Genomic DNA, 12772 nt, shown 5'->3' with positions numbered 1-12772 from the left:
GTATTCCCATTATATAAATATACATTTCCCCTGAATGAGATTTTAAATAATAATACATTCATAATTTATAAATGACATATTTATATTACACAATAGCATAATGTATATAAATTTTAATATTATTCTTTATTAAATAGTAACTGTATACATGCATTTGTTCCTTTTATAGAAACATTAAATATAAAAAAGAAACATTATATGTAGGACACACACACACACATACACATTCTATTACCTGGTGAGATACCTATGTTTCTTTCCCTGCACATTTCATAAATGCACTCCCTTCAAATGGGGCTCTCAGTTTCCAGGAAAAGGTGGGAAGAGTGAGAAGGAAGCGGAGAGAATGAGGGGAGAATGAAGGGGGAAGAATGAGGAAGGAAGAGAAAAAGTGGAGTGAAGCGATGGGGCTGATGACAGGGAGAAGAAGACGGACAGGTACTACAATACGTTTGGAGAGTCAACGTTGACCTCAGCAGATGCATTTTAAGATAAAAGTGACGCCGCAATTTGCCTAGAAAAAATCTGTGAAGAAACTACTTCGTATGTTCTTAAATTATCATCCTGACAGCTTTAATATATTCGAACTTTCGGAGACAGAAAAGTGGTTGGCATTTCTGAGAAGCCTAGGGACCATAGTTGTATACAAAAGGAGGCTAAAAAGCCAAATGAAAATGTGACTCTTTTCCACCCCCTAAACTATATGCTTCTGTTTCTTTAGAAGTCACCTTCCACGTGAATGAAACGCTTGTCAAGGCTAGGATACAGAGCTGAAGGTAAAGGTGGAGACTCCTACACGGTGATGCAGTGCACTGCCTTGTAAACTGTGCAGAGCCTTGGGGAAGGAAGCAGAGCAGGACAGAGCCAGCTGCTTGAGATAGCTATGATGATGCTCTTGTATCCTGAAAAAAGAAGTTGAATCTCAGGTACAAGAACAAGGGGAACACAGGTGCCTCCCAAACCTCTTGCACATATTACAATTAATTGAAAAGAGCACGAGGTGGAGAGGAGCAGGGGAAACTCAAGCTGCAGTCGCCATCCTGCCCTCCCCCCCACCCCACCAGTGTCTTTCTCCTGGAGTCTTCATAGCTGTCGTCTTGCATGTTCATCTTCATGCCTGCCATCTTAAAAAAGTAATCTGAGAAAAAAAACCCAAACCCACCCTCACTGCCCTGCTCCTGCTCCTGATCCACATCTGCTCAAGTTGTTTCTTGAGTTTCACATACAGAATCTATCTGCATGGTCTCACCTCCCATTCCCTTAAATTCTCTTCTACCTGTGACTCTGCTTCCACCCTGACCTCTTGCATTCAATTTCTTTCTTTCTTTCTTTCTTTCTTTCTTTCTTTCTTTCTTTCTTTCTTCTTTCTTTCTTTCTTTCTTTCTTTCAGATTTTATTTGTTTGAGAGAGAGAGGAGAGGGAGCACAAGCAGCAAGAGGAGCAGAGGGAGAAGGAGAAGCAGTCTCCCTGCTGAGCAGGGAGCCTGACTTGGGATTCAATCCCAAGACCCTGGGATCATGACCTGAGCTGAAGGCAGATTCTTAACCGATTGAGCCACCCAGGTGCCCCTCCTGCAGTCAATTTTCAATGGCAGTCAAAATCCATCTTTTAAAACATGTATCTAATAATGTCACTCTTGCTCAAAATTGTCAACTGGCTTCCCATAACACTCAGAATAAGATCCAGAATCTCCATCATGGCCTTTGGGACCCCCATGTGATCTGCTCCTTGCCCAATGTCATCTCTGAATTATCTCCATGTCATTCCCAGGACTTTCTGCTGTTCCTCAAACACTTTGAATGTGTTCGTACCTCGGTCTTGTAATGTAGCCCCGTCTACCTGGAATCCTTTTTTCTGAGGTCCACCCACGATTTCCCCCCTAAATTGCTGCTGATATCCACTCTCACCTCAGAGAGGATTCCTTTATTGCTCCATCCAAAAAAAGATGTTTAATTTTCTTTAGAACACCTGTCACTACCTGACATCCTATTACTGAATTTCACTAGATCTAAAATATCATCACATATCCCGACATGGTTAATTTTACATACCACCAATAAATAAAATTTCAAAAACCCAATGCCAGTGAAATAAAGGTGTATGTCTTAATGGGAATCATGAAGGATGTAAAAATCTTACATAGCCTCATATTACTTGGAAATTTTTCATCAACATTAGAGGACTGAGTGCCTTGTTTGACTTCTTATTGTCGTTTGGCACCTTGTGTGGATATGTTCTTAAGTCCCATAAAGCCTGACTGTTGTTCTACAAGAAAAGTTGGAATCACAACCATTCTTCCAAGAAGGAATATTTGTTTCTCTACTGACCAAATGTATGTATGCCCTACTGCTGGGCCTTTGGGTCTACACAATAACTTTGTTTGAAAGCCAAATCGCAATGTAATCTCTTTCAAGATGTTTGCAAGGTGATTGAATTCAATCTATGTAGCATCTGCAAACAAAAACTTAACTGAACTGATGATAGTGTAACAGCTTCCAAGTTTGCACATGTGTAGGCAGTAAAAAGCTGCATCGTGAGCACCGTCCATGTGACATTAGTAATAGGTTAAATTCATCTCAATTTCAGAGATGTCTAGATGTGAAACTTAGAATGAACCAATACAGCCTGTGCCTATTTGCTGTCTCTTTCTTCCATCAGCATGTAAGCTCTGTGAGGACAAGGACCTGCTTTCTGCCTCCAAGGCACCTCTGCATCCTGAGCATGTAAAACCGAGGCTGGCACACAGTAGGTGCTCCATAGAAGCTTGTCGAGCAAATGAATGAATGAATCAATGATGACTCTGTAAACAAGCACCTGGAAACGAAGGAAATTTCTGGATGCCCCTGGAAACTTTGAGGAGTGGTGATGAGGAGGTTGATGAATCTCTATTGAAAGAAAAGCCAATCTGACGTATAAACTCCCACTGCTTTTATGAAATGCAAAGCCAGACCGTAGCAGAACTCCTGGGGGTTTCGTAACTCAGAGGCAAAGGGGAGCTGGGGGACAGCCAAGGGGCACATCTGGGATCTATCGCCGATTCCTCAGCACTGGAGGTGACCCTGCATGGGAAGCTCATAATGCTGCTTATCTCTCCTTCCCCTTAACCCTGGTCGACATGCCAGACACACGCACGCGAGAGGATCGGCGCACTGTCAGGCTCCCAACGAGAAAGACCATGGTGCTCGCGGAGATCAGGGTCTCCCTTCCAGGTAACTGCTAACCCCCAGGGCCATCACAGCAAAGCAATTTTGGGGAAAAGGGTTAAGTTTCCTGGGAAGCTTCCTTGGGCTTTGGCAACCTTCATTTTTACCCCCCAGGTTTCTGGATTTCTCCATTTATTTGTAAGGGCGACACTAACATAAACGTGAACCCCCAGTGTCATAGATCTAAACCTTTCTTTTCTTCTTCCGTCTGGACCAGAACTACGGGACCAGAATTCACAATAGTCTGTGAAAGAATCCATTTTTTAAAAAAGATTTTACTTATTGATTCATGAGGGATACAAAGAGGGGCAGAGATCACAGGCAGAGGGAGAAGCAGGCTCCCTCTGGGGAGCCCAACGTGAGACTCGATCCCAGGACCCCGGAATCATGACCTGAGCTGAAGGCAGATGCTTAACCACTGAGCCCCCCAGGCACCCCTGAAAGAATTCATTTTAAAGTCTAATGTGGGATAAGCTCATGTTCCCTCCGGGCTCCCATTCTTTTATCAGTTTGACAAGAAAGGAAGCCACCAGATACACGAAAAGGATACCGGAGTTCAAGCAAGAAAACTAATCTGGGTAATGAGAACAGATGCCTTCCTCTGAAACTGTCAGTGCCAGACACAGGACATGGTTATAGAGGATGTCTAGGCATGTTCCAACTGAGACCTAAAAGTTCACTGAAGCTTCTGTTTTCAAAGGTTATCGACCTAACACCCTCTTGTGTAGCATTTCTCAACTTCTTGCTGAAGTTGCAACAAGACCCAAGGAAAATCTGCACAGTAGTGTTGATGAATAAAACGAATAGAGAACTTAACACCAAGATATGGGAGAACAGGGTTTACTGTACAACAGATGGAGCTAGGCTGAGAAAAAGCTGTGCAGGTCTCATGTTATGATGTAGCTTAGCTTTGCTTCATGAAACTGACCCCACTTCAGAAAAGGGTAACAGGTTTTTTGAGGTCCCACCAAGTGTGGCTTCTGACAGAGATGGAAGGAGCTCAATCAACTAGACAGGGGGCCACCAGACAGACCAGCTGGACAAGAGGTCCACTGGACAGAGGACCCACTGGACAGGAGACCCACTGGGCAGGGGACCCACTGGGCATGGGACCCACCGGACATGGCAGATCTGGATTATCTCAGGGTCAGAACCCACATAATTTTTGGATCCTTTTTAGGTAAAAGAATGCGATATTAGATATGAGATTTCACTTCGAATGAGAAAATAAATTACAACGAGTAACAAATTTTAAAAACTGAGGAATAGAGCAAACATAATAGATTCCAAAATTCTGCATTGTATTTTTCATATGTAATAATAATTTATTAAAATATTATTTTTAAATATTTTATTAATATTTTAATAGTCAACTTCCTAACATGATTCCATGCTTTTATGTCTGTCCACTCTTTGATCACCTTTTCAAATAATGACAATTGAGGGCTGCCTGGGTGGCTCAGTGGTTGAGTGTCTGTCTCCAGCTCAGGGCGTGATCCCAGGGTCTTGGGAGCCTGCTTCTCCCTCTGCCTGTGTCTCTGCCTGTCTCTGTGTCTCTCATGAATAAATAAATAAAATCTTTAAAAATTAAAATAAATAATGACAATTGAAAATTTCTTTTAGCTTTCCAAGAACATTGTTAGAATGATGGTAAATTTGGAATACCTATATCTATCTATCTATCTATCTATCATCTATATTTCCACATTGTAAGATTTAGAACTTTCCACAGACTAACTTTGGTTCCTTACATTTATTTATTTATTTATTTATTTATTTATTTATTTATTTATATTTTTTATTGGAGTTCGATTTGCCAACATATAGCATAACACCCAGTGCTCATCCCATCATGTGCCCCCCCTCAGTGCCCATCACCCAGTCTCCCCATCCCCTCACCCACCTCCCTTTCCACTACCCCTTGTTCGTTTCCCAGAGTTGCATTGTTGGTGGGAATGTGAACTGGTGCAGCCACTCTGGAAAACTGTGTGGAGGTTCCTCAAAGAGTTAAAAATAGAACTACCCTACGACCCCGCAATTGCACTGCTGGGGATTTTCCCCAAAGATACAAATGCAGTGAAACGCTGGGACACCTGCACCCCAATGTTTATAGCAGCCATGTCCACAATAGCCAAACTGTGGAAGGAGCCTCGGTGTCCATTGAAAGATGAATGGATAAAGAAGATGTGGTCTATGTGTACAATGGAATATTCCTCAGCCATTAGAAATGATGAATACCCCCCATTTGCTTCGACGTGGATAGAACTGGAGGGTATTATGCTGAATGAAGTAAGTCAATTGGAGAACATGAGAGACTCCTAACTCTGGTTCCTTACATTTAAATCTTCAGGTTCTGGGTGACAGGTGGCTCAGTCATGCCATGGTAGGAGATAAGCTATGACCTTGAACCCTGTTGTCTCCACTGAGGATAACTTAGCACAGCAGGCAATAGGAGTTTCCTCAGAAGCCCGTCCTACACTCAAACAGCCAGCAGCAAATCAACTCATGGAATGGACTACAAAATACACATAAATAGAAGCCATTGAACCAAATGGCTAGAGCTCCAAACCTCTGCAGCCATACTATTGCCACTCTATGGGAGGGGATTTAGGAGAGACAAAAGGGCTAGGGCAAGTGAGGGCCTTGAGGCTTTAGATAGTGGGTTGAAATGAACATATAGAAAATATAAAAAGAAGAGATAAAAAAATGGTATGTGTAAGCTAAAGAGGGACTGGTATAAAACAGAGAGAAGAAAAGAACAAAATCAAGAAGACAGAATCAATCTATTCCTCCAACTGACATCTTCTTCTTTTTAGCTGAGGCTCTCTGCAGGGTGATCAGCATCCAAGGTGATTTAATTATGATCACATTGCCTGCAGGTCTCAAGGAAGCTGGCACGTCAAAGTACTGTGTCTCATTTATATGAGGTCCAAACATCACCAGGAGTAAAAATCTACATGTCCCATTGCAATGATTCTCCCAATATCTTCAAGTCTTCCTATGTTCTCAATTGTCACTCTGGCTTTTATCAATATCAAGATGTCATGGAGTAGGTGTGTTACCCACGAGCTTCTTTCTCGGTCATTACTGGCACTATCTAGTATAAACAATGGGTCACTATCCTTAATATATAAATAGTTCTTACAAATCAATATGAAAATACAACACCTCAAAACAAAAAAGACATAAGCAGGTAGTTCTTAAAACAAGAAAAACAAATAGCTAATTAATATTTCAAAAAAAAGTTCAGCTTCATCCATCATCAAAAAAATACGATCAAGGGCACCTAGGTAGTTTAGTTAGTTAAGTATCTGTCCTACTCTTAATCTCAGCTCAGGTCTTTATCTCAAGGTCATGAGTTCAAGCCCCAAATTGGGCTCCATGCTGGACATGGAGTTTACGTTAAAATAAATACAGATCAAATCAATTAGATAATTTTTCAAAATGGCAATTTAAAAAACTGATAGTGTAGTGTTTGTCAATGGTGAAGAAAAACAGATACAATCCTGTTGCCTATGAGACAAACTAATATAATCTTTCTGGATAACAATATGCAGATATGTATTTTTTATAAGTAATAATATTTATACGTTTTTGACTCAGTAATTATTTTTTTGTTTTATTTATTTATTCATGAGAGACACACAGAAAGAGGCAGAGACATACACAAAGGGAGAAGCAGACTCCTGCAGGGAGCCTGACACAGGACTCGATCCCAGGACCCTGGGATCACACCCTGAGCAGAAGGCAGATGCTCAACCACTAAGCACCCTAGGCATCCACAACTCAGTAATTTTAATTCTAGGGATTTTTACCAAGAAATTCACCAGAGACATACAGATGTATTTGTCACAAAAACAAAATTTATGAGATTGATTAAACTGTGGGACAGCTATAAAATGAAATAGATGTTTTCTATAACCTTGAAAGGTGTGGGGGAAATGCTGGGTGATAAAAACAGATGGGGTAACAATGTGATTCTATGATCTTCAAAATAATGTGTGCAAAGTAACCAAGAACTAGAGGTACGTTAATAAGTCTCTTCGTGTCTGGTCAAGTATGGTATTTTTAAATTTTGTCACATTTTTCTATTTTGTAAAATTTTTTCTTGCATGTCTACCCCTCTCATTTTTTTATTACTACTGTAACAAATTACCACAAATTTAGCGACTTACCTTAAACTTATTATTTTATGAGTCTCTAGGACAGAGTTAGGTAAAATCAAGGTGTTGGCAAGGGGGCATTCCTTTCTGGAGGCTCCAGGGGAGAATCTCTTTTCTTAACTTTTCCAGCTTCTACAAGTCACCCACATTCCTTGGCTCATGGACCCCTCCTCCACTTTCTTTTTTTTTTTAATATTTTATCTATTTATTCATGATAGACAGAGAGAGAGAGAGGCAGAGACACAGGCAGAGGGAGAAGCAGGCTCCATGCCAGGAGCCCGACGCGGGACTCGATCCCAGGACTCCAGGATTGTGCCCTGGGCCAAAGGCAGGTGCTGAACTGCTGAGCCACCCAGGGATCCCCCTTCCTCCACTTTCAAAGCCAACAACACTGGATTGAATCCTCCTAACATCACATCACCCTGAACTCTAACTTCTGTCTCTCTCCTCCACTTTTAAGGACCTTTTTTTAAAAAAAAAAAAAAAAAAAAAAAAAAAAAAGATTTTATTTAAATTAGAGAGAGAGAGGGAGAGTGTGTGCACACGTGCACAAGTAGGGGGTAAGGGCAGAGGGAGAGGAAGAAACAGACTCCCCGTTGAGCTGGGAGCCTGACACCAGGCTCAATCCAAGGACCCTGAGACCATGACCTGAGCCAAAGGCAGACATTCAACCAACTGAGCCACCCAGACGTTCCCCTTAAAGACCTTTGTGACCAGATGATGGAGGATAATCTCCCTATTTGAAGGTCAGCTGATTAGCAACCTTAATGTCATCTGCAACTTTAATTCCCCTCGGCTGTGTAATATAACATATTTAAAGATCCCAGGCATTAGGATCTGGACATCTTGGGGGGGGGGGCATTATTCTGACTACCAAAAATGGTAAAAAGCAATAAAGATTATTTCTATGTTAGTAGAACTTCCATGGAGATGTATTTTATAAGCATTCACGAAGAGAGTTTACCAAATCAAAAGTGGCATCTTGTGCTGAAAAAAAGAAAAAAATCAACAATCCAGTGGAAATTACCACCAGCATGTAGCTAATCTCCTTTTAGCCCAGAGCAGCTTCATGGGAACTTTTGTAAGTAGTGCTTGGGGCCCACTCTGTGTTAAGGAAATGACTCTCAAGGAAATGACTGACAGCACACTATGGAGTCATTCTTAAAGGTTTCTATTCCTTTAAACCTTGCTATAGATTGTCTCTGTTACCTGATTCATAATGCTATTTCATTAAACACTGTCTTTGAATATAAAAATCATAATTGATTTTATATCATGCACTGATTCATTCACTACACGCCTTTTTAGTTCACCGAGAACATAAGCATTAAGTGTCTCAGGCACCTGAAAGCATGTAACAACATTTCAGTTGCTGTGCCTGTAAAAGATGTCTCAGTCTTCAGGGTGAGGCTTAGAAATGAAAGGCTGCTAAGAATTGGCAAATATTGCAAGATTTTCATACAATTAATATTATCACAGAAGATGGGAATCCTGGGTGGCTCAGTGGTTGAGCATCTGCCTTCGGCTCAGGGCATATCCCGGGGTCCTGGGATGGAGTCCCGCATTGGGCTCTCTGCATAGAACCTGCTTCTCCCTCTGCCTGTGTCTCTTCCTCTCTTTCTCTCTGTGTCTCTCATGAATAAATAAAATAAAATCCTTAAAAAAAAATCACAGAAGACAGAATCAGACTCTGAGTTTGGAAGTCTTATCAGTCTCAGACTGTCCAAGTGGATTTTATTGTTCCAACCCAGAGGCCAGGCTTGATCTAGGAGCCATGGTGCTTCACTTGGTGCTTCTCAATCCCCATTCACTGGTTGGTGGCTGGCAGTCAAGATCCCTGGGGCAAGACGGTGGGGGGCAGGGGGTGTGCCTGGGCAGAGGGTATGGGGAGATGGCCTGAGAGAAGAAATCTCACCTCCCACATTCACACCTCACCTTCCTGACTTGGAAGACACCTCCAGTTAATGAGCAAATCTGGCATCTGTCAGCTTTTTGTAAGCAAGCATTTCACAAGGTTTACAGAGAAGTAAAGTAAACAGAGTTCTGAGTAACAAAAGAGTGGCGTTTATGCATTCTTTGATTCACTTTAAAGGATGGTATAAACTGACTTTTTAACCAAGCATTAGGCAAGATCTGGGCCCAAGCCATTCTATAATAAACAGTGACATGGCTATATTAAAATATTTACTTTGTGTGCTAGAGTGACTTATAGGAAGAGTGGCTACTACATAGAAGTCCTAAGTATTAAGGCGTCAGGTGCCACGGGCGGCATAAATATTCCATGTGCACTTGTTTATAGGAAAACCCCATCTGGATTTGGCTAAAACAGCAGGCACCCTGGTGACCCCAGTTTTGCTATTGGAAAATATAACACAAGTGTTCACTCATCTAGAATAACTACAGTGCTAAGTGCCAAATGACAGATGGGAGGGGAATTGGCTTTTCTCAATAAAATCCAGGCACTCCATTGTGAAGGGTTTCATTGTAAGGGCTCCTCGGCATTTATAGGCTCACAGAGTAGATGTGCAGCTAGATGAGGCAAGGTGCTGGGTCAGGCTGACCACGGGGTGCCTGTTCAGGAGAGCTTTGCCTACATACACCCGTGCAAGCTGGGCAAGATGTGAAAGATCTGGCCTGGGATAGTCCATGGACAATGTCATCAAGCCTCACTCCCACACTCCCTCTCCCCACAGCTTAGTTATGCCGAGTCACGGTCAGGCAGATGGGCTGGGGACCAAGCCTGGTTGTGATCAAAAGAGCAAAGTATTCTGAGACAGAAAGGCTGAATTTGATGCACTGCTCCTCTACTTACTTGACTTAACCTTAGGGATAGAGAGAAGGCAGTGCCTTTTGATAGGCATTGTACTGGAAGCTTCTCCTACATCCTCTCACTAATATCCTCACATCAGTACTAGGGTGCACGTAGTACTTGCCCATTTCACAGATTCACATCTAGCTGAGAATGATTCCAGGGAATGAAATTTCTTCCCAGGCCAGGTCATCCCTTCTGATGAACACATCGACCTTCTCTAAGGGTTGAGCCAAATGTCGAGAAAGCAATGAAAATAAAAGCAGAAAAAAAAATCACATTAACATCAAAACCCATCCACCCACCCCCCAAAAATAAAAGTAGAGCAGTTCTCTGGGACTGATCATTCAACTGGGGAGAAAATGCCTCTGTAGGACAGCATGATTACCTGACAGTATACATCTCAAAAAGATAAAATCTCTCTCTCTTTTTAAAAGATTTTATTTATTTATTCTTGAGAGACATAGAGACATAGAGACACAGGCAGAAGGACAAGCAGGCTCCCTTCATCGGAGCCCAATGCAGGACTCAAGCTCAGGACCCCAGGATCATGCCCTGAGCCAAAGGCAGATGCTCAACCACTGAGCCAGGCAACCCAAAAAGATAAAATCTCAAACTGAAACTAAGCCATTAACTGCAAACTAAAATCTCTGTGTGATCGGATAAAGCAGTTCCCTCTGCATCCCATTCCACCTGAACGCAAGCTTCCCCCAAATAAACTTAATCAATAGATTTCTTTTCACTCATCTGCTCACTCAACAAAGATGTCGTGAGTAACTACCATGCATTGAGCCCTTTCTAGATAGACCATGAGAGTATGGCAATAAGCAAAGTCCCTGCCTCCATGGAGCTGACCTCCTAGTGGTGGCGGGGGGCAGATAAATGTATGATTACATAAATACATAACAGGATTTCAGGTAGTTACAAGGATACGGGAGTAAGAAATGTCTAGGAAAGGCATCTTAGGTAGGCTGGTACGGTAAACCAAAGCTATTAGCTGAAAAGCAGGGGAATTGTATGCATCACAGCCCAGCATGAAGGGAATAATACTGAGCTAGTCTAAGCTTTAAAATGAACTTATCATGTAGTCCTGAGAACGCTGTATCATTTCACAGTGGGGAAATAGATCCTGAAGTGCCATATGACCTACTCAGGGAAGCAGAACTAATGTGAGAACCTGAGGTTCCTTTCTTTCTATTTTATATTTCTAGAATTGTGCTATCCAAGGTAGAAGCCACTAGCCACACGCATTTACATTTAAACTGATGACTTTTTAAAAAATTCAGGTTTGGTTGCTTAGTCACACTGGCTACATTTTGTTTTTTAATTTATTTTATTTATTCATGAGAGACACAGAGAGGCGGAGACACGGGCAGAGGGAGAAGCAGGCTCCCTGCGGGGACCCAATGTGGGACTCGATCCCAGGACCCCGGGATCATGACTTGAGCCAAAGGCAGATGCTGAGCCAGCTGAGCCACCCAGGCGCCCCACACAGGCTACATTTTAAGTGCTCAGTAGCCACCAGTCACACAGACATAGAACATTTCTACCACTACAGAGAGTTCTATTGAAGAACCCTGTCCTGCTGTCCTGTGGATTCTGGTAGTTTTTGAGAAGAAGAACCAACTGTTCATTTATACATTTTCTATTTCTACCAGATGATTTGCCATCTCAGAGACAAATCATTTTTGGTGGTTTAAACCCCAGAATTTTACAACCAGTCCAGTTTTCTTTTATGAGTGAAAATAACAGAATGCTGAAGAAATCATACCATCCATAAAACTTTCTTTAAAAAAAATGAAGATGTACTCTGAGTGATAGAGAAAATTAAACTGCCCAAATTGTAAAATCAGAGGACCAGGGATTGGATGATATGCACAACAATAGTTATGTAGAAAGATCCATCCAAATAAACATGATAGCATTTTAAAAACAACTTTCTAGGGGCACCTGGGGGCTCAGTGGTTGAGCGTCTGCCTTCAGCTCAGGTTGTGAATCCCGGGGTGCTGGGATCGAGTCCCGCATCGGGATCCCCGCAGGGAGCCTGCTTCTCCCTCTGCCTGTGTCTCTGCCTCTCTCTGTGTGTCTCTCATGAATAAATAAACAAAATCTTTTTTTTAAAATACAACCTCCTCTAGAACTCAAAGTATATAAAATGTAAAGATGATTTAAATATATAGGCTGGATTTTAAAATAAGAAAAATCAATAAAGTTGCATAATAATAGTCAAGGCTGAACTTGGCAGTGAAGCAGCCTCAATAACAGTCATCATGAGAGCACAAACAAGTGCAACTCTTTGATATATATTACACTTAAGATGGTTAAACACCTCCCACCTTGTTATCCCACTTATAGGAAACAATCCCAATAACATAAATAATAGTACCACCAAGGAGTGATTGATATAAGATCCCCATTACAGCATAATGTACAGAACTCAGAGAAATTGAATACATTACATATTGAACGTATTCTTACGTTCAATAAAAGAAGAATCGTTTGATTCTAGTATATCTATAAAATGCAATCTCATGTAGCTACTAAAAATCTAAAAATTTTTTCGGGGGGCACATGGGTGCCTCAGTGGTTGAGCATCA

This window comes from Canis lupus, chromosome 5, assembly GCF_003254725.2.
Source record: "Canis lupus dingo isolate Sandy chromosome 5, ASM325472v2, whole genome shotgun sequence".
NCBI classification, from domain to species: domain Eukaryota; kingdom Metazoa; phylum Chordata; class Mammalia; order Carnivora; family Canidae; genus Canis; species Canis lupus.
The sequence above is the reverse complement of the archived record's forward strand: the minus strand, read 5'-3'. Positions refer to the sequence as shown.